The following is a 22473-nucleotide window of genomic DNA, read 5'->3' on the forward strand; positions in this document are numbered from 1 at the left end:
GTAATAGTAGAAGTCTGGGTGTTTGTGTTCCTATCATAACTGAAAACATAAGAGGCACTCATTCAATAATTGCATGCCCGAAATTGGGATTTTTTTTAACCTAGTTGAGTTATTGATAATGCTAAAATTTAGTTATTGTTAAAGATATGAGTAGGGCATTTGGTGGCTGAGTTAAGACCGAAGGAAAAAAGTTATCTGCAGATAAGTCAAGAAACTTAGGGGCCAGGGTGTTGGCCAGATCCCTCTCAAGGATGTGGGCACTACCAGGATTGATGAAAGAAATAGTGCTGAGAGGAAGGTCAGCAAAATTAAATATTTGCCAAGAAGTCATATTCTTTGTGTGTCAATTGCTTTATGTGAAGAAAATAATCAGATTAAATAGATTTTTTCTCTAAATTTTTAGCTTCTTTGAAGAGATTTTCTTTTAATTTTTAAAATATTTAGCCGCTAAAATGGCTCTCATGATTAGAAACCTTTGAAAATTTCAGCTATTAATCAAATAACTAGAACCTCCCTGATGCTTAGCAAATCTCCATTTCCTTTGCCACATTTTAATATTTATAAGTGTTTCTAGTCTTAATGATTTTCACGTGTATGAAATTATTAGTTATTGAGGATAAAAAACGAAAAAGGCAGGCTTCTATGTGTACATTCTAATTGGGGGTGTAGTCAGGGTGAGAAAAACATAAGAAAAATGAATCTTAAAGAGAATGCAGTTATAATAATCCATTTATTTAATGACTATTTATTGAGGGTGTCCTGTGTACCAAGTATTTTTTTCTTTTTCTTTTCTTTCTTTCTTTTTTTTTTTTTTTTTTTTTTTTGAGACAGGGTCTCGCTCTGTCACCCAGGCTGGAGTGCAGTGGTCTAATCTTGGCTCACTGCAACCTCTGCCTCCTGGGTTCAATCGATTCTCCTGCCTCAGCCTCCTGAGTAGCTGAGATTATAAGCACTCGCCACCACACCCAGCTAATTTTTGTATTTTTTTAGTAGAGAGGGGTTTCACCATGTTGGCCAGGTTGGTCTTGAACTCCTGACCTCAAGTGATCCACCCACCTTGGCCTCCCAAGGTGCTGGAATTACAGGCATAGTTTTTGTGCCACAGATTAAGTGGTGAATAGGCTTTACTTCTCTAGTGATCCTGTGCTAGAACCAGATGATCTCACATCTGTCCATTTGAAAACCCGCACATGTACACTGTCTTCAGTCCTGATGAGAGGAGAAGCCAGCTGGACTTCATGGGTCCTGGGTCGAGTGGGGACTTGGAGAACTTTTCTGTCTAGCTAAAGGATTGTAAACACACCAATCAGCACTCTGTAAAAACGCACCAATCAGCACTCTGTGTCTAGCTAAAGGATTGTAAACGCACCAATCAGCACTCTGTACAAACGCAGTAATCAGCACTCTGTGTCTAGCTAAAGAATTGTAAATGCAGCAATCAGCACTCTGTAAAAATGCACCAATCAGCACTCTGTGTCTATCTAAAGGATTGTAAATGGACCAATCAGCACTCCATAAAATGGACCAATCAGCAGGATGTGGGCAGGGCCAAATAAGGGAATAAAAGGTGGCCACCTGAGCCAGCAGCGGCAACCAGCTGGGGTCCCCTTCCATGCTGTGGAAGCTTTGTTCTTTAGCTCTTCACAATAAATCTTGCTGCTGCTCACTCTTTGGGTCTGCACTACCTTTATGAGCTGTAACACTCACTGCGAGGGTCTGCAGCTTCATTACTGAAGTCGGTGAGACCATGAACCCACTGAAGGGAAGAAACAACTCTGGACACACCACCTTTAAGAGCTGTAACACTCACTGCAAAGGTCTGTGGCTTTGCTCCTGAAGTCAGTGAGACCATGAACCCACCAGAAGGAAGAAACTCTGGACCCATCTGAACATCTGAAGGAACAAATTCCAGGCACACCATCTTTAAGAACTGTAACACTCACTGTGAGGGTCCGCGGCTTCATTCTTGAAGTCAGCGAGACCAAGAACCCACTGGAAGGAATAAATTCCCGACACACTGAGAGTGTGTATGTGTGACTCCCTGGGGTTCAGAAGCTTGTAATACAAGAAGTTGTAATACAAGCTTCTGAACCCCAGGGAGTCACACATACACACTCTCCGGGTTCTTTCTACTCCTTTTCTTAGATTTGTTATAATTGTCTCTAAGAAGGACCCAGAGTTTTAAAAACTATTTCTCCAACGTTATGCAAAGAGGATTACAAAAGCAGATTTTCAGATTTTTTTAATAAGAAATTGTGATTCAGGGAGTCTAAAGTAAAGCTCAGGAATGTGTATTTTAATGAGTTTCCTAGAAGAATTTGATACATATTGTCTGATGACTAAATTTTGAGAAAAACTACCTTAGAGAAACAAAAATAACATGATCTTCCCTGGGGATAAGGATTAATTAAACCTTAAAAACATCAAAGCAATGCAACTTCTTTCTGGGAGATTAAGAAAAGTTTATGCTTCACAGGTAGGATACTCTCACAGAAGGAAGCTGAGAAGTTCATTTTGTAATTTGTAAGTGTTATTATTGGGTGTTCACACACATGTGTGAGATGTGGCTCCCCTGGACATGTTACCAGCCTGATGAGGTAAAAAGACTATTAAAAATCTGAAGAACTCCAAGATACCATTCTTGCTAAAAGCAACACAGAAAACAAAATGCGGTTACATCTCTAGGGTACCGCAGTGGACACCCCAGCAGCTAAATAAAGGCTAAAGATAATATTTGGCAAGAACCCCTTTTCACAAAGATCTTCATAATGATTTGATATGAACATACCCTATATTAGTCCACTTTCATACTGCTATGAAGAAATACCTGAGACTGGGTAATTTATAAAGAAAAAGAGGTTTAATGGACTCACAGTTCCACTTGGCTGAGGAGGCCTCACAATCATGGCAGAGGCAAAGGAGGAGCGAAGGCACATTTTACATGGTGGCAGGCAAGAGAGCATGTGCAGGGGAACTGCCCTTATAAAACCACCAGATCTCGTGAGACTTATTCACTATCATGAGAACAGCATGGGAAAAACCTACCCCCATAATTCAATTACCTCCCATGAGGTCCCTCCCATAAACGTGTGGATTATGGGACCTTCAATTCAAGATGAGATTTGGGTGGGGACACAGCGGAACCATATCATGCCCCAATGTGACATAAAACAAGGTCAAGTGAGACAAAAAGCTCATTCATTAGTCCCAGGGCCTGCCTTGTGTTTCCAACATAATGGTCCAGGCCAAGATATGTCTTCAGATCTTTCCGTCCACCTTCTGTGGACCTGTCAAGATCATAATGCTTGCTCTGTGCATCTTGTCTTGACCTAGATCTCCATCCTTCTCTCACTGCTGAACTTTTCTACAGAGCTTTAATTCTTCAGTAATCTCTCTTACATATTAACTTGACTGTAGGATGTTCTCCCTCTCCTTGCCATACCTCAATCCTAGTTCTCCCTGAGGAAACTAATTCCTCTGTAGTCCTTTCAAGTGAACTGCTTCTTCCTCCAAATGCTGTTTATCTCAGGGTCTAGATCTGGAGTTGTCAATGAGTTTTACCTCTATTCGCTACTTCTATGCTATCAATTCTCTCATCCTACTTTAAAGCTTTTGTTCCTTTGAGATTCACCATCTCTAGCACTTCACGTTTTGAGTATTCTCCAACTCATTTCATTCTAGAGTTTTGATTTTTTTTTTTTTACCCTCCCTTCTCTGAAGTGGTAGACTGATAATGCCCTTAGTGTCTTCAGTGATCTCTGTATCTTTTGGTACTCACTTTACTTGACCACTTTTCAGAATTAGATATGGTTGACCATATTTTCCTTCCTGAAATTCACTCCTCTGGGCCTCTAAGTCACAGGGCTATATTTTATTATTCCAGGACCCTCACTTGGGATCATTTGATATCACCTGCCAGATGAGGGAATAAAAACAAAACAAACAAACAAAAAAACTCAATCACGTTAACTAGTTTCTTGAAGTTCCCAGTACGAATAAGGGGCATAACAGAAACGTAAATCTATGGCAAACATGGGATCTTTACCGCTACATTTTATGGACCTCCTGATTTTGAGGAGTTCTTAATTAGTTCAGTGATAAACAGAGGCCTTGGGAAGGCAGAAGGTAACATGGTGATTCTGGAACCTGGAAATGGCAGTTGGATGTTGAAAGCAACTAGTGTTTCAGAAGATAAACCTCACTGACATCCTCCATACTATGACCTTTGAGCCTCAAGTGAGACTCTTATTACATCCCCAAAGTTTTAGTCAGATGCCTGAAATAATTATTTTTACCAAAAGAATAAAAAAAAATTGGCACAACAAATAACTTCCTGATCATGAAGCTGAATTCCTTTTACTTTAGGGCCACTTCTCTTGAGTCAGCAAACGTCTTTGTGTTTTTTGTTGGTGTCTTCATCTAATTATGCAGCCTCATGTTTGACTGTCTCCATCAAAATACATTCAACATTATTTCCCTACTCTATTGCTACTTCTGGAAAATACAAACTTGACTTTTGTGAGTATTCTGATTCAAAATTATTATGACAAATATGTCTCCATAAAGGATTGCTAGTAACATGATTAGCTTTAAAATATGGATGTATAAATTGTAACCTTCTTTTAAATTAAATAACACAACTGATACAATTTTTAATCTTCAAATGTTCCAATCATGTTTTTTCTTTCCTGCCACAAGAGAATATTAAGTCAATTAAAAACAGATTTTTGGCTCTATGCTGAGTAGAAACTTACCTAATAGTAAGTTATTTAGTGTCCTTGTGAATACAGCTTTCTAATATGCCGCCAGGGAGTAAATTCAACTTTGTGATAATTTGGATTATTAGGTATTTAAAAAAATAAAACCTCAGCTAGAATTGTACTTTTAATACAAACAACATTGCTTTATGTTGTCAGCTCCCTAAGGAGAGTTACTCTTTTTTTGTTGGAAGTAGTTTTTCCATTTACATAATTGATGTTCAGAAAAAGAATTTCAGATAATGATAATGTCATAAAAGGAAAGGTTATTATCTATATCTATGTAAAAATGTGATGAGAGGTACATTTTTATTTGAGGAGAATGAAAGATTGGAGCTCTGTGATGCTTTTGAATAAAGTATATTTGATTATTTCCTTTCTTGTTTAGTCCAACTGTGGTTTAGGAGGACTCCTGCAAGTAGACAGGTGCATAAAGATATTTATCAACTAGATAAGAGTCCATTCAACCTGGAGGCTTATTTTACTTTTTTATATTGCTATTGTAGAAATGCAGTTAAGTGCAAGGTCTACTGATGGAGATATCATGAAATGATAAAAAATTTATATTTGTTCTCGCTATTCTTATTATTTTTATATATAAACACATAGATAAAACACAATTTCATAACAGAAAAGGAAATTGACTTTTTTTCCACTTTTAATTCTGTATTGAAAATATCTTCATAATAAAACACACTTTGGCCCATGCAATTTGATACCTACTTGCAAATCCTTATCAGCAACATACTTTTAGATCTTTGGATCCCTAAAGCTGTTACTATCAAAGACATATTCTCTCACTTAAACCTGCTTATATACATGTCTTGGTTGAGTATTAATTTTCTTTTACCTTATTTGTAAGACAGTATTAAAGAGAATCACTATATAAATCAAAGTTATTATTTTGGTAAACTGATTATTCTTTATATTGTATGCAATAGCAAAAAGAAAAATAAGCAAATATCCTCCCAATTTAAGGGAGAATGAAAATGAATCCTTAGGAAGAGAGGTGAAAAAATAATGGTTTTATTAAAATAATTTACAATCATTCATTGAAGCTGAGCTGTACCTTTTATATAAGTTTTTCTCTATAAATTTCAATGAATCCTTCTCCACATCTTCTGTGGTAAAGAAAGCATTAGTGTTGTCATTTCCATGGAAGGCAGTAAAGCCGAGCTGCTGGGATGAGTTGCCCAAGGTTACACACACGTGGTAAACAACCCAAGTCTTCTGGTTCTAACACAAAGTGTTCTTTTTATTAACCACAGCTGCAACCTCACCATTTACATTTTGGAGAATAATTGGAAATAATTGGATTATTATTGGCATATCTTACATGTACATAGAACTCTGATTCTGCATGTTTTTCCACCTTTAAAACCAAGCAGTAAAGTATGTTCCCCTTTTCTGGGGATATTTTTGGATTAAGTAATCTTAAGAAAACAAGTATCCTAAAAAAATATGATAATAAGAATTGCTGGTTGACTTATATTCTTGCCACAGGCAGCAGTTTGGCAGGTGCATGTAAGTCTTGATGAGACTGTCTTATTAAATTATAGGACCAATTAGTGCACCTAGATATATTTTGACTGGTTCTATACCTATGGCACCTATAAATTATAATTGGCTGGTGATGGTTGTGACTTAACTATACCTGGAACTGATAATCATATGTTATAATTTCATATAAATGATAAAAATAATTATAACTCCCAAATCTTGGTGATTGATTTAGCAATAGTCTTTTAGAAGTACCGTAATACCGTACCTAAGAGACTTTAATAATCTTGAATTGATTCAATGAGATATTTCTTCAAGTAGTTCTAAAAAATGCATAGATTTCATTATCTTTACTATGCTGTGACAAGTAAAACATTTTCCGTCCATGAGTTTTTGGAGATACGAATTCTGTCATGGAATTACAGACTGGAGTTTTATGATTGCTGAGAAAATAATCATTAAAGATAAATCTATTAAATCCTAATAAATAGACAAGTCATCTAAGCTTTAGCATCTACAGTTATGTGAGGTGGTAATGGTTCAATCTTCCACTTTTGTTAAGAAGCTAAAATGTTTTTCAAAGATATTGAATGTTAACAGCAAAACATAAATTCTCTATGTTGACAGTGTTTCAAAAGAAGTGTCGATGTTATACTTATAGCAGGTGAATTACTCTTTAAAAATCTGTTGTCTGCATTCCTGTGTGTGGCTTTCTGACCCTCTCTAGTTTGCAGCTTACAAGTATACTACCTGTCATCGTTCAGAAGGCTTGTTTCTAGTCTTCTTGGCTGAATATTCTGTGTGCCTTAAATTTTTAAGGACCAATACGGATGTGGCATAGACAGGTGATTCTCAAAGGTTAGTATTCACCAAAATTGCCTGATGGGCTTGTTGACATACAGTTGGCTACAATATACCCCCCAGAGTATGAGACAGTAGATCTGGAGTAGGGCCTAACAGATAATATTTCCATCAAGTACTAGATGATGCCGCTGGTCTAGAGCTTTTGATAACCACTGGTCTACAGTAATAGTTAACAGCTGGTTCTCTAGAGACAGACTGCCTAAATTAAAATTTATTTCTGTCACTTAATAGTTGGTTTACATTCGGTGAGCTGCTTTTAACTCTTGTGTGATTTAGCTTCCTCATCTGTACAATGAGTCTCACACTAGTACCCAGTTCATAGAACTATTCTAAGATAGTACCTGGAACAGCGTGAGCACTCAACAACAGTCAGATATTATAATTCTTTTCAGAGATCCATTTGACTCTAAGCTCATGATAGCCAATAAAAAAAATTATCTTATTTTTTAAAATAAACATACCGTGTTCATGGTAAGGAATACTGAATATGGGGCAGATAATACCTGGAGTAATGTATTTAACTTTTGCAAACATATTTTTAGAAAGGCTTTGATAGTCTGGAATGAGTCTAGGGAAGGTAAAGAGACTTAAAATTCTGCCACATGAGGGAGGGGTAGAGACATTTTTTGAGAAGGGGGTCTGTATTAGTGACACCCTAACTCTGTTAGAATACTCAGGCAGTTATCATTGCCTGAACACAGATATGCTATTCAGTGCTTTTTAAAGAATTTTTGCCTTAATATAAAGAACATTATATCAATTATATTTTTCCAAAAGAATGGCTTACTCTGTGTGTTTGTAAATTCCTTGTTATTTACTGTGTTTAAAAAAGAAATGAGCAATTTTTTATTATAAAGTTTGGAAAACTATGTCCTATCTTGCTAAGAAAGCTGGGTTAGCCTCTCTTTTAGGGACTTTCTATATCTAAAATACTCCTTGGTCTTATGAACTTGCTTTTACATTTGACCCCATAGATTATGTTTCCAAATGTCAGACTATATTTAAAGTCTATGCAATTATGATGGAGTAAAATGTGACACAAAATTTGTTAATTTTATTCAGTAAATTCTGCCTGCTTGGCCCCACAAGAAGTGGAATCTTGATTACATCAGTCCTGTTGCTTAAATACTAGTCTGGGACTATTAAACTGAGCTGTGACAAATTGGACTGTCCATAATTTTCAATCATGCCTGATTCCACTATTGTTGTATGAAGATGGACTGCACTATCTTAGTGCAACCACCTGGCTCACCACAATGCAAAGCTGCTGTTGCAGCAAAGACAACAAGAAGTCCTGCTGGCAAATAGGCTACTTGAATCAGACAGTAAAGCGAGAAGCAAGGAGTAATGGTTATGAAGGTGACTATCCTCAGGGAATATTTTTTGCTGTGAAGCATCTATCTATGAGTGTTTGGTGCATAATCCATTCAGTTTACTTAATGCTTTTGCCAAATCATGCCCTCATGTTTCTGTTTCCCTCCAGACAAATGAATATATGTGAAATGACAAAACTTTAGGTGATATGTGGCATGGAGATATTAAACAATAAACTACAGTGAAATAAAAGATTTAGAAGAATCTTCAGCAAAATCACTGTTATAAAAGAAAAGGCATGGAGTTGGATAGACCTGATTTAATGCCACTTCTTTTCCTTTTTTATTTATTTATTTTTTTGAGACAGAGTTTTGCTCTTGTTGTCCAGGCTGGAGTGCAATGGCACAACCTCGGCTCACTGCAACCTCCGCCTCCTGGCTTCAAGGGATTCTCCTGCCTCAGCCTCCCAAGTAGTTGGGATTACAGGCATGTGTCACCACGCCAGGCTAATTTTGTATTTTTAGTAGAGACAGGTTTCTCCATGTTGGTCAAGCTGGTCTCAAACTCCTGACCTCAGGTGATCCGCCCACCTCAGCCTCTCAAAGTGCTGGGATTACAGGCGTGAGCCACCGCAACCACCTAATGCCACTTCATTTACTAATTCCTGTTTGGACTTTAGCAAATTTCAGTAGGGCTTGGTTTCTTATCCATAAAATGGATAATTATGCCTTAAGCTTGTTGTTGTTTTGTTTGTAAACTGCGGGGAAAGATCTCCATGAACTAGGGAATGACATGTCCTCTTTGATAAGCAGACTTTTTACATCCAGTTATACAAGTCAAGTTATACAAAGCATAACTTGACAGTCACATGTAGTAAAAGACAGAATGGCTTATAAACATGCAATGCTTTTCTTGAACCTTAATTGAATGCATTTAGCATCTAAGGAAAGAACAAGTCTTTGGACTTGTTCTAAGGAAAGAACACATGGACACTCAGGTACTGTTCAGGAACCAGGAAGTGAAATACAATACAACATCAACATCGACTACTCTGTTGCCATTTTAAAACTACGCCTTTGGCTTTAAACATTAAGTGTTTTGTTGTTGTTTTAATTCAATGTTCAACAAATACCAATCTGTGGAAAATTATTTTTCCTGTTTAAGACAAGTTATCTGAGAGAGTTCCAGCCTCTATTATGGTTATATTTGTCATTATAAATTGAGGCTTGTGGATTTGGTTAGTGAAAGGCAACCTGAGAGACTAATTCCCTCTCAGTGTGTATTAAAAGATTTCTGAGCCTGCATGGATGAGAGCCAAACCTTGCATACTCACCAGCATGATCCATTTTACCCTACGAGACCTTTTGGGAGACAGCTGGCTAGTTTGTTTCGAAGTAAATGCCCCTGGACACCAACTTTACTGCATGCAGAAATTTTGAAACATCTTAATCTCCCTTGTTGTGAAGTTTTGAGATTTAGAGGCAATGTAAGGGAATTGACTATAACTTAATGGACAAGTCTTTACTAAATGTAACACATAATTAGATGTAGACTTCTGAATTCAAAATACGTATTCTGAAAACCTATTGTATCTGGGATATGTTATTGAATGAGTAATTCAGTGGGAGTTACGAAGGGACTGTAAAAATGTATTTGTTAAATGGTGAGCATATCATAATAAAAAGTAGACCATATTTATGGAATGCACCGTGTACGTCAGGCATTATATATGACCTTTTTTGCTTTGGAGACGGAGTCTCACTCTGTCGCCCAGGCTGGAGTGCAGTGGCGCGATCTCGGCTCACTGCAATGCAACCTCCGCCTCCTGGGTTCACACCATTCTCCTACCTCAATCTCCCTAGTAGCTGGGACTACAGGTGCCTGCCACCATGCTCAGCTGATTTTTCGTATTTTTACTAGAGATAGGGTTTCACTGTGTTAGCCAGGATGGTCTCAATCTCCTGACCTTGTGATCTGCCCGCCTTGGCCTCCCAAAGTGCTGGGATTACAGGTGTGAGCCACCACGCCCGGCCATATATGACCTCTTAACCCTCAAAACATCCCTTGGAAGTAAGTTATCTTAGTCTCCCTTTAGGTAGCTGGGTCATAGTAAGGTGAAAATAACTCTCACAAGTTTCACAGCTGTTGAGTGCTTTGCCCAGAGAGTCTGGCAGAGACCCTGTGCTGAAAACACTCTGGAATACTGTGGTACGTTAGAGGTTGTTGCAGAGATACAACTTGTTTCTTCCCAACATCTATCATACCACTTTTGCATGCTAAGAGGACATCTGTAAGATTGAGAATGCAAACAATGAAACAAAAAACCCCAAAAACAACGTAACTATAATCTCCCTTTTTCCTTAGGTATAACTTTTCTCCTTAGGTGTGACTAAATTCTGACTATGATAATAAAAGTTGTAAAGCTGGAATTCAGGAATGTCACATTAAAGGAAGAATAGGTAGTTTTTGAAATACTTGTATTATGTGTTTCGTTACTCTTCATCCTCTTTCCCTTTTGGTGGTAATGTAGGTATAAAATTTGGAGCCCCAGCAATCATTTTGGATCTTGGGATGACCTCAAGGATGGAAGTCACATGCTAGTATGCTTATGCAGATAAAGAGTTGGTCTTTGATGAAATGCAAGCTGCAGTATCAAGTTTGGACATTTTTCATCTGGACCACTTTTTATTTGATGTAAACCCTTGTGCATTTAAGCCAGTTACATTTTGAATTTTCTGTTATAGGTAATCAAATACAATCCTAACAGCTAACAAGAAAGAGAAGGCAGCAGTAAGAGATAGAATATTTTTAACCATGTTTTTATATTAAAAATGGAAACGGGCAGCAGTGGTGATCTTTTTCATATCCCTCCGCTTCACTCATCTTTATCTTCTTTCATGGGTATCTCTGTCTTAATGCGACTTATGAGTTTGCTAGCACTTCAGCATAGTTTCATAAAGGCAGGATGAACCTGCTGTGGGATTTTAAATGATGTAACCGATAATGTCCCCTAAATGGAAAACTTGTGAAAATGAGAGGAAGTACTATGAATAACTATAATTGTCTAAAGGGTGTAAGCCAGGGCTGCTCTAGATATACCTGGATGTCAAGTCACCCTAGGTTTAATGATAGAAAGACTGAAGAAAAAGAGGAAAAGAAAGAAAGGTACTGTAATAGAAAGACATGGACTAGAGAAATACAGAATGACTGATTTTAAAAAATACATCTAATTTCTATTCTAAGGTGCTTCACAGTTTCGTGAATCGTAAGTGTAATAAAGATTAGATACTGATAATGGTGCTTGCTATGATTATTATTACAAGGGTGATCCCAATTATGATCTATAAAGCCTGTTCAGCATGAACACCAGGTTTCAAAGGGAGCTGATGAAAAAACAAGACCTAAAAGGAATCTCAGATTTCTGCCAATCCTTTGCAGGAACAATGCATCAGGGGCTGATAGAAATAAGTAAGTCTGCTAGTTACAATTTCTTTTCCCAGAAAACCATAGGTGATCTAGGTAAGCTTTAAACAGACATGAAATTCTAGTTGATGTTCAGACCTTCTATGACCGCTAGAATTTGGAGTTTCAGATTTTTATGGCTAAAACGTGGGGTTTTCTCCGTGGTTTACAATAGCATACACTTAAGCAACAACATGAACAAACATACCTGTTTTTCTCTGAATCCTCCTGAATTAATGCTGAACAACCACCGAGGCAGAAAATAGGGGCAGATACATATGAAGAAGAATTCTTAGAGTATTAGAAGAGTATGGTGATACAGCAGTTTCTTGAGGGTGGACTTAATAACGAGAAACCCAGTGGGAATGAGAAAAAATAATAGACTGGTTAATGACAGAGCTAACTAAAGAACAGCAACAACAAAAAGAAAAACAAATAAATGTAGCCATTATATCAAAGGACAGAGAACCACAATATAAAAACTAAATGGGGAAAAAACTAGTAATAAAATGTCTCCTCTCAGATGGGCACAAGCTCATGATAGAAAGTCAGTAAAATTTTTTGAGTGTATTGTAATTGATGATTCAGAGCAAGAAAAAAAAAAAAAGCCTTTTTCTTCCCTAGTCTTCTAAATGAATCTTTCCATTGTGATCTCAACAAAAGGCCAAAATAATTAAAAAGGAGTAAGTTATGTGTGCATAACAACCGTGGAAAAACAGGTACCCAACAATGAAGAAAAGCAATGCAACTGAGAACAATAGTGCTTTCAGGATGAATGGCTTCCCAGAAGCTTAATTTCCAATGAGAAAAAAATGTTCTGAAAATTGTACCCAGGCTGTCACAGAACACAACATTTAGATGGTCTGTTATTCTGGGGAGATTAGCCATAGATAAAGAGAAACCTATTTTCAACTTTTAATTTTTCTCCCTGTCACAATGTGCTTTCTGGCTTATTTTGTTTGGCTTTAAGTGAGACAAAAATATTCTTCTACTTATAAATAACATACTGGTGGCAGGTGATTGAACTCCAACCTAGACATATATTGCTGAGAGAAATGAACAAAAGCACTTGTGGAAAGGAGAAAAGCAGAAATTAAGTTTACTATTTTATATGTTGCTTTTCCAAATTTTTAATCCTTAGCTTTTAAATTATTAAGAAATACATAATATTAGAAAGGATAACAACGTCTAAAGCCACTTATTTAAAAAATCCTTTTAAATAACTTTCTGGATAGTAAAACGAGCCAAATTTATTTTTAACTATTTCACTTATAAATTTTAGGGGTTTTTGTTACTCACAACAGATAAATCTATACACCACCACTTGCTCCCAATAAATTTTTTCAGTTTTCTTTTTTCTTTTTGGATTATTTTTGTTATATTTCATGTACTAATTGATACATACAAAAGAGAATAAGAAGTTGTATATGTAACAGAACACAATTTTTAAAATGAATATCAAACCAGTACCCAACCTAAGAGCCAGAATTATTGTATTTCCCCGAGTGTTCTTCATTCCCCAGCTCCATGAACAGATAATCACTGTCCTAGATTTCATGTTTTAATCTTGTACTATTTCTGAAAAACACAATTTTATTGCATATATGTTTTTTCTCTATGTAAAACATTGTTAGTTTTGCTTGCTCTTAATTTGTATAGAAATTGAATCACACTTCATTTGGTCTTCTAGATTAGATTTTTGTTGCTCTGTATTGCAAAGAATCACACGCATTGTATGTAGCTGTAGAACCTTCCTTTTCACTGCTATGAAATCCCATCACATACACAGAGTGCAATGTGTTAATTTTTCCTTTGAATAATATTTTTGTTTTTGTTTTTATTTGTTATGAACAAAGCTGCTATGGCCATTCTTGTGCAGAACTTCATTTTCACGTGCAAAACTAGATCTATTTTTTTTAGCGGATAAATCTAGCGTTGGAAATTTATTTTAATACAGTAGGTGAACATTCAACTCGAAGGATAATTCCATCTTGTTTTCCAACATGGTTATATCAATTTATACCTTCAATAAAGGGTTTAGGAGCTCTAATTGATTTATATCATTTCCAACACTTGGTATTTTCCGATTTAATTCTGGAAATGTAATAGGTATAAAACTGTATTTCAACGCCATTTTAGTTTGCATTTCCTGATTACTAATGCAGTTGAATATTTTATCCATCTATATTTTCTTGATAATTCCTCTTTTATATGTCCATGTCTTTTGCAAATTTACACATCAGATTGTTTTCAATCTACTTGTTTTTTTTTTTTTTCATTCAGAATGGTTTATTACTCACGTATTGAGCAGTGTGGCTCCCAACCAGATCCAAAAGTGGCTTGAGAAAGCCAGAAAAGGAGACTGGCTTTGGGCTTTTATGTTGGTCAGGGTGTGGCTGAGATGAGGATGCCATCCAGCAAGCCTGCCCTTTGTACGTGAACTTCCCGCCTGCTGATGCCAATGGAGGGAACACTTGGACTTTCTTAGCAGCTTGCCCACATGGAGGGTAAGAGGAAAAGTGGGAGTGGTGGGGTTCAAAGTTGTCTCCAGTGAAACATCAAAATTAGAGTCAGACTCATAAGTTATAAGGTAGGAACCCAACTTCACTGTATCCATGTGGTTAGCCAATTGCCTTTGTGCCATTCACTGCATAGTCCTTTCTTTCCCCGGGGTTCTGAATAGAATATCTCTGTTGTACACCAAGTTTTATGTCTGAGTGGGTCTGATTTTGTAACATTTTTAAAATTTGTTCATGCTGGTGCCATTGTATTCACTATTATCTAAATTATAATAAATATTGATATTAGGTAGGGTAAGTCCCTACCAACATTTTTTCTTCTTCATCAGTACTTTGTTTACTATTTGCCCTTACTCTTTCATGCAAATTTTAGAATCAGTTTGTCAAGTTATGTGGATGAAAAAAGCTTTTGTTTTTATATTACATCAAATTTATGAATCAGTTTTGGGAAAATTGGCATACATAAAACATTGAGATAGCCTATCTAATTAACAGACATAAAATTTCACATGAGCAAGTTGCATAAGCTCTAGAGATCTTCCAATGTACAGCTATTGTACCTATAGTTAACAATACTGTATTGTATACTTAAAAATTTAACAGGGTAGATTTCAGGTTAAGTGTTTTACAACAATAAACTTTTTTATTTATTTATTTATTTATTTATTATTATACTTTAAGTTTTAGGGTACATGTGCACAATGTGCAGGTTAGTTACATATGTATACATGTGCCATGCTGGTGCGCTGCACCCACTAACTGCTCATCTAGCATTAGGTATCTCTCCCAATGCTATCCCTCCCCCCTCCCCCCACCCCACCACAGTCCCCAGAGTGTGATATTCCCCTTCCTGTGTCCATGTGATCTCATTGTTCAATTCCCACCTATGAGTGAGAATATGCGGTGTTTGGTTTTTTGTTCTTGCGATAGTTTACTGAGAATGATGATTTCCAATTTCATCCATGTCCCTACAAAGGACATGAACTCATCATTTTTTATGGCTGCATAGTATTCCATGGTGTATATGTGCCACATTTTCTTAATCCAGTCTATCATTGCTGGACATTTGGGTTGGTTCCAAGTCTTTGCTATTGTGAATAATGCCGCAATAAACATAGGTGTGCATGTGTCTTTATAGCAGCATGATTTATAGTCCTTTGGGTATACACCCAGTAATGGGATGGCTGGGTCAAATGGTATTTCTAGTTCTAGATCCCTGAGGAATCGCCACACTGACTTCCACAATGGTTGAACTAGTTTACAGTCGCACCAACAGTGTAAAAGTGTTCCTATTGCTCCACATCCTCTCCAGCACCTGTTGTTTCCTGACTTTTTAATGATTGCCATTCTAACTGGTGTGAAATGGTATCTCATTGTGGTTTTGATTTGCATTTCTCTGATGGCCAGTGATGGTGAGCATTTTTTCATGTGTTTTTTGGCTGCATAAATGTCTTCTTTTGAGAAGTGTCTGTTCATGTCCTTTGCCCACTTTTTGATGGGGTTGTTTGTTTTTTTCTTGTAAATTTGTTTGAGTTCATTGTAGATTCTGGATATTAGCCCTTTGTCAGATGAGTAGGTTGTGAAAATTTTCTCCCATTTTGTAGGTTGCCTGTTCACTCTGATGGTAGTTTCTTTTGCTGTGCAGAAGCTCTTTAGTTTAATTAGATCCCATTTGTCAATTTTGGCTTTTGTTGCCATTGCTTTTGGTGTTTTGGACATGAAGTCCTTGCCCATGCCTATGTCCTGAATGGTAATGCCTAGGTTTTCTTCTAGGGTTTTTATGGTTTTAGGTCTAGCGTTTAAATCTTTAATCCATCTTGAATTGATTTTTGTATAAGGCATAAGGAAGGGATCCAGTTTCAGCTTTCTACATATGGCTAGCCAGTTTTCCCAGCACCATTTATTAAATAGGGAATCCTTTCCCCATTTCTTGTTTTAGTCAGGTTTGTCAAAGATCAGATAGTTGTAGGTATGCGGCGTTATTTCTGAGGGCTCTGTTCTGTTCCATTGATCTATATCTCTGTTTTGGTACCAGTACCATGCTGTTTTGGTTACTAAAGCCTTGTAGTATAGTTTGAAGTCAGGTAGTGTGATGCCTCCAGCTTTGTTCTTTTGGCTCAGGATTGACTTGGTGATGTGGGCTCTTTTTTGGTTCCATATGAACTTTAAAGTAGTTTTTTCCAATTCTGTGAAGAAAGTCATTGGTAACTTGATGGGGATGGCATTGAATCTGTAAATTACCTTGGGCAGTATGGCCATTTTCAGGATATTGATTCTTCCTACCCATGAGCATGGAATATTCTTCCATTTGTTTTGTATCCTCTTTTATTTCCTTGAGAAGTGGTTTGTAATTCTCCTTGAAGAGGTCCTTCACATCCCTTGTAAGTTGGATTCCTAGGTATTTTATTCTCTTTGAAGCAATTGTGAATGGGAGTTCACTCATGATTTGGCTCTCAGTTTGTCTGCTGTTGGTGTATAAGAATGCTTGTGATTTTTGTACATTGATTTTGTATCTTGAGACTTTGCTGAAGTTGCTTATCAGCTTAAGGAGATTTTGGGCTGAGACAATGGGGTTTTCTAGGTATACAATCATGTTGTCTGCAAACAGGGATAATTTGACTTCCTCTTTTCCTAATTGAATACCCTTTATTTCCTTCTCCTGCCTAATTGCCCTGGCCAGAACTTCCAACACTATGTTGAATAGGAGCGGTGAGAGAGGGCATCCCTGTCTTGTGCCAGTTTTCAAAGGGAATGCTTCCAGTTTTTGCCCATTCAGTATGATATTGGCTGTGGGTTTGTCATAGATAGCTCTTATTATTTTGAGATATGTCCCATCAATACCTAATTTATTGAGAGTTTTTAGCATGAAGGGTTGTTGAATTTTGTCAAAGGCTTTTTCTGCATCTATTGAGATAATCATGTGGTTTTTGTCTTTGGTTCTGTTTATATGCTGGATTACATTTATTGATTTGCATATATTGAACCAGCCTTGCATCCCAGGGATGAAGCCCACTTGATCATGGTGGATAAGCTTTTTGATGTGTTGCTGGATTCAGTTTGCCAGTATTTTACTGAGGATTTTTGCATCAATGTTCATCAAGGATATTGGTCTAAAATTCTCTTTTTTGGTTGTGTCTCTGCCCGGCTTTGGTATCAGGATGATGCTGGCCTCATAAAATGAGTTAGGGAGGATTCCCTCTTTTTCTATTGATTGGAATAGTTTCAGAAGGAATGGTACCAGTTCTTGCTTGTACCTCTGGTAGAATTCGGCTGTGAATCCATCTGGTCCTGGACTCTTTTTGGTTGGTAAGCTATTGATTATTGCCACAATTTCAGATCCTGTTATCGGTCTATTCAGATATTCAACTTCTTCCTGGTTTAGTCTTGGGAGAGTGTATGTGTCGAGGAATGTATCCATTTCTTCTAGATTTTCTAGTTTATTTGCGTAGAGGTGTTTGTAGTATTCTCTGATGGTAGTTTGTATTTCTGTGGGATCGGTGGTGATATCCCCTTTATCATTTTTTATTGCGTCTATTTGATTCTTCTCTCTTTTTTTCTTTATTAGTCTTGCTAGCAGTCTATCAATTCTGTTGATCCTTTCAAAAAACCAGCTCCTGGATTCGTTAATTTTTTGAAGTTTTTTTTTTTGTGTCTCTATTTCCTTCAGTTCTGCTCTGATTTTAGTTATTTCTTGCCTTCTGCTAGCTTTTGAATGTGTTTGCTCTTGCTTTTCTAGTTCTTTTAATTGTGATGTTAGGTGTCAATTTTGGATCTTTCCTGCTTTCTCTTGTGGGCATTTAGTGCTATAAATTTCCCTCTACACACTGCTTTGAATGCATCCCAGAGATTCTGGTATGTTGTGTCTTTGTTCTCGTTGGTTTCAAAGAACATCTTTATTCTGCCTTCATTTCGTTATGTACCCAGTAGTCATTCAGGAGCAGGTTGTTCAGTTTCCATGTAGTTGAGCGGTTTTGAGTGAGATTCTTAATCCTGAGTTCTAGTTTGATTGCACTGTGGTCTGAGAGATAGTTTGTTATAATTTCTGTTCTTTTACATTTGCTGAGGAGAGCTTTACTTCCAAGTATGTGGTCAATTTTGGAATAGGTGTGGTGTGGTACTGAAAAAAATGTGTATTCTGTTGATTTGGGGTGGAGAGTTCTGTAGATGTCTGTTAGGTCTGCTTGGTGCAGAGCTGAGTTCAATTCCTGGATATCCTTGTTGACTTTCTGTCTCGTTGATCTGTCTAATGTTGACAGTGGGGTGTTAAAGTCTCCCATTATTAATGTGTGGGAGTCTAAGTCTCTTTGTAGGTCACTCAGGACTTGCTTTATGAATCTGGGTGCTCCTGTATTGGGTGCATATATATTTAGGATAGTTAGCTCTTCTTGTTGAATTGATCCCTTTACCATTAAGTAATGGCCTTTTTTGTCTCTTTTGATCTTTGTTGGTTTCAAGTCTGTTTTATCAGAGACTAGGATTGCAACCACTGCCTTTTTTTTGTTTTCCATTTGCTTGGTAGATCTTCCTCCATCCTTTTATTTTGAGCCTATTTGTGTCTCTGCCCATGAGATGGGTTTCCTGAATACAGCGCACTGATGGGTCTTGACTCTTTATCCAATTTGCCAGTCTGTGTCTTTTAATTGGAGCATTTAGTCCATTTACATTTAAAGTTAATATTGTTATGTATGAATTTGATCCTGTCATTATGATGTTAGCTGGTTATTTTGCTCGTTAGTTGATGCAGTTTCTTCCTAGTCTCGATGGTCTTTACATTTTGGCATGATTTGGCAGCGGCTGGTACCAGTTGTTCCTTTCCATGTTTAGCGCTTCCTTCAGGAGCTCTTTTAGTGCAGGCCTGGTGGTGACAAAATCTCTCAGCATTTGCTTGTCTGTAAAGTGTTTTATTTCTCCTTCACTTATGAAGCTTGTTTTGGCTGGATATGAAATTCTGGGTTGAAAATTCTTTTCTTTAAGAATGTTGAATATTGGCCCCCACTCTCTTCTGGCTTGTAGAGTTTCTGCCGAGAGATCTGCTGTTAGTCTGATGGGCTTCCCTTTGAGGGTAACCCGACCTTTCTCTCTGGCTGCCCTTAACATTTTTTCCTTCATTTCAACCTTGGTGAATCTGACAATTATGTGTCTTGGTGTTGCTCTTCTCGAGGAGTATCTTTGTGGTGAACAATAAACTTTTTTTAAAAAAAATCTATTAATATAGAAATTCTCATCTGCATGGATTTTAATATCTTCAAATAAGCTACATCACATTTTTGCACAAATTGGCTTCTTCCTACTTATAGTTTCACCTGCTACTATAAAAGCAACTTAAAAACTTCATTTGTACTACCTGCCACTGTGTTTAAAAATTTATTTTTATGTATTTTGCTTAAGGCACTTGTTATAAATTATTTAACAACTCAGCAATATTGAGCTATCTTTTTATGCTTACCTCTGTTTAATAAGTTATGCTTTTTATGCTTACCTCTGTTTAATAAGTGATGGAATCCTTGCCAATGAGAGACATTGGTTTTATTTGGAAGAGGGAATATAACCAGTCTTCAAGTGTTATTATTGCTCCTTGGTAGCAGAGACCTGGTGTGGGCTTTACAGATGTTATATTTTGTGTTGGATTCTTTGTTTACTGTATACATACTTTTTTTAACTCCAAAAAGTTTTTTAGAGACAGGGGTCTCACTGTGTTGTCCAGGCTGGGTTTGAACCCCTGGCCTCAAGCAATCCTGCCTCAGCCTCCTGTGTAGCTGGGATTACGGGCATGAGCCACTATGCATAGCAGTGTTTACTGTTTTAGATTACTTGCACTACTATCACACTAAAGGCAGCTGTGATAATTGTTGGTGGTTTCCTTTGATTTTCTTTTGTTATTACAAATTGCAGACTCTCTTGATTCTTGTAGTAAACTTGAGAGTTCAGAATGAATTTTCTTGTCTTTGGTCCTACCACCCCTTTAAAATACTAATTATTTACCCTCTGTAATAAAGTATCTCATACTTGAAATGCCTAGAGTTTCTTCTAATATTTTATGACCAACATTTTATTAATATAACAATCCAAGTTATACCCCATTATTTTTCTGTTTTTTAGTTTTCCATGTAAGCAAATATACAATATGCAAGTCATAACAGTTTTTTTTTTTTAAATATGGCTCTCCAATTCTTAAGTCATCAATTTATTTTTCTTATCTTAGTGCACTGGCTAGGTCTTCCAGTATAATAATAAACAGAATTGGTGGCAATTATTCTTTTCTGATTTTAAAAAGAATTCTACTTACATTTTATAAATAAGAATTTTGTATACCGTGATATATTAGTAGAAGTCCTTTACCCCTTTTCCATGATAATTGTGTAACAGTGTATTTTTTGGTTAATAATTTTATTATTGACGGGTAATACCTTTTTCAAAGGTTTTTGTTGGTTGGTTTGTTTTTAGGAAATAAGATTTAAATTGAAATTCAATTTATTTAAAGTTATAGGTCAACTTTGGTTAACTAACCTATAATGATATAGCCTGATTTGCTCTATAACTTTTAGAGAAAATAAATTGCAGTTTATTTTTTCTGGAACTGCTTTCATTTAAATTATATATATTTTTAATTTATACATAAATTATATATAATTCATATGTTTTGTATATATTTTATATATTTTTTAAAATTTCTATTTTCTGACAGAAACTAATTCATTTTAAATTTCTGCTGTAGTGTTATTTTTCTTCAATTTCCTGTCTAATATTTTTGTGACTTCTCTATTTCTTGGTTTATCTATATTATTAGGCTTCAAAAATTTGTCTTCATTGCTCCTTTTCATCTTTAATGGTTATTTTAAATTTCAATTAAGTCTGCTTTGATTATCGGTTTCTTTGTTTTCTGTGGTTTTTTTTTTCTGTTTCTCCAACTATTTTTTAAAGATTGATTACTTGGCTAGTCGTGGTGGCTCACACCTGTGAACCCAACACTTTGAGAGGCTACAGAGGGAGGATCCCTTGTGCTCAGGAGTTCAAGACCAGCCTGGGCAACATAGTGATATCTTGTCTCAAAAAAAAAAAAAAAAGTTGGATTATTTCATTTCCCTCAAATTTATACCTTCTTTTGTCCAATGTTTTAGTTTTTATATCTTTAAACTTCATACTTTCAATTCGTTACAGCTAGGTATACACAATATTTATTTCTATTTTCAAACATGTTACCGTAATATTTTCTCACTCTCTATGCATGTCAGACCTTTCTGGTATCACTGTCTTCCTCCAGAGACATACGCTTTAGAAGTCCCTTTAGTGAAGGTCCATTTCTGCCATTTCTTGTTTTTTTCTTTATTTTAATATCCCAAAATGAGTTTATTTTACTGTCATTTATAAACAATAATTTCTTGTCAGGTTGTAAGTTAACTTTAAAAAAATCCCTTTGATGATTTCACTGTCGTCTTGCTTTAATGCTTGCCATTGAAAAGTCAGTAATTTTAAGTTATATGCATTTTTTTTTTTCCTCTGGATGCCTGTAAAAAAGAAATTGTGTTTGCTTCTTCTCAGATTCAGGGATGGCACAGGCTTGAAGCTAATTTAGTCCACTTTGTGGGCAATGTCTTAATATGGGAGTTCAGGGTTATGTGGCTCAGTCAGCCCAGCTTGTCCCAGGCCTGAGGATGACTACTGATCACGGGGCTTTTTGCATCCCCTTGAGTCTTTAAGCTCATCTTCCCCAGCTCCAGTTTCAGCCTGTTATTTGTTTAACACAGTCATTTACTTTATTGTTTCTGGTGGCTTTTTTTTTTGTAGGTGATTTTCTCACATTTCATTTACTATATATCGAAAATATTGTTACTTTAAAATCTAGGATCTAGTTGTTTGATATTGTAGAGGTTCTCAGAGTACCTACATCTCTGTACAACCAGAAGCAAATGTTCTTTCATGAATACAGTTTTATTCTAACACAGTCACATGATTAATTTATGTATTGTCTAAACACTATAATTATAGATTTAAGTAGTTGTAATATAAAGCATACGGCCTACAGAGCCTAAAATATTTACTATGTGATCCTTTACAGA

The 22473-nt window shown here is 36.3% G+C and overlaps 1 long non-coding RNA gene and 1 pseudogene across 2 annotated transcripts in view; one reads left to right on the top strand and one right to left on the bottom strand.

Annotated features, from left to right (window-relative positions):
- LOC129532918 (uncharacterized) overlaps positions 1-22473 on the bottom strand; it is a 218796-nt gene that overhangs the window by 16732 nt on the left and 179591 nt on the right. For both annotated transcript variants that reach the window (XR_008678856.2, XR_008678857.2), the window contains exon 4: positions 12106-12237. This is a non-coding gene — a long non-coding RNA (uncharacterized lncRNA). The remainder of the gene's footprint in view (positions 1-12105; positions 12238-22473) is intronic.
- On the top strand, positions 2509-2595 carry LOC115934507 (uncharacterized; annotated as a pseudogene).

This window comes from Gorilla gorilla, chromosome 3 (genome assembly GCF_029281585.2).
Source record: "Gorilla gorilla gorilla isolate KB3781 chromosome 3, NHGRI_mGorGor1-v2.1_pri, whole genome shotgun sequence".
Classification (NCBI taxonomy): Eukaryota; Metazoa; Chordata; class Mammalia; order Primates; family Hominidae; genus Gorilla; species Gorilla gorilla.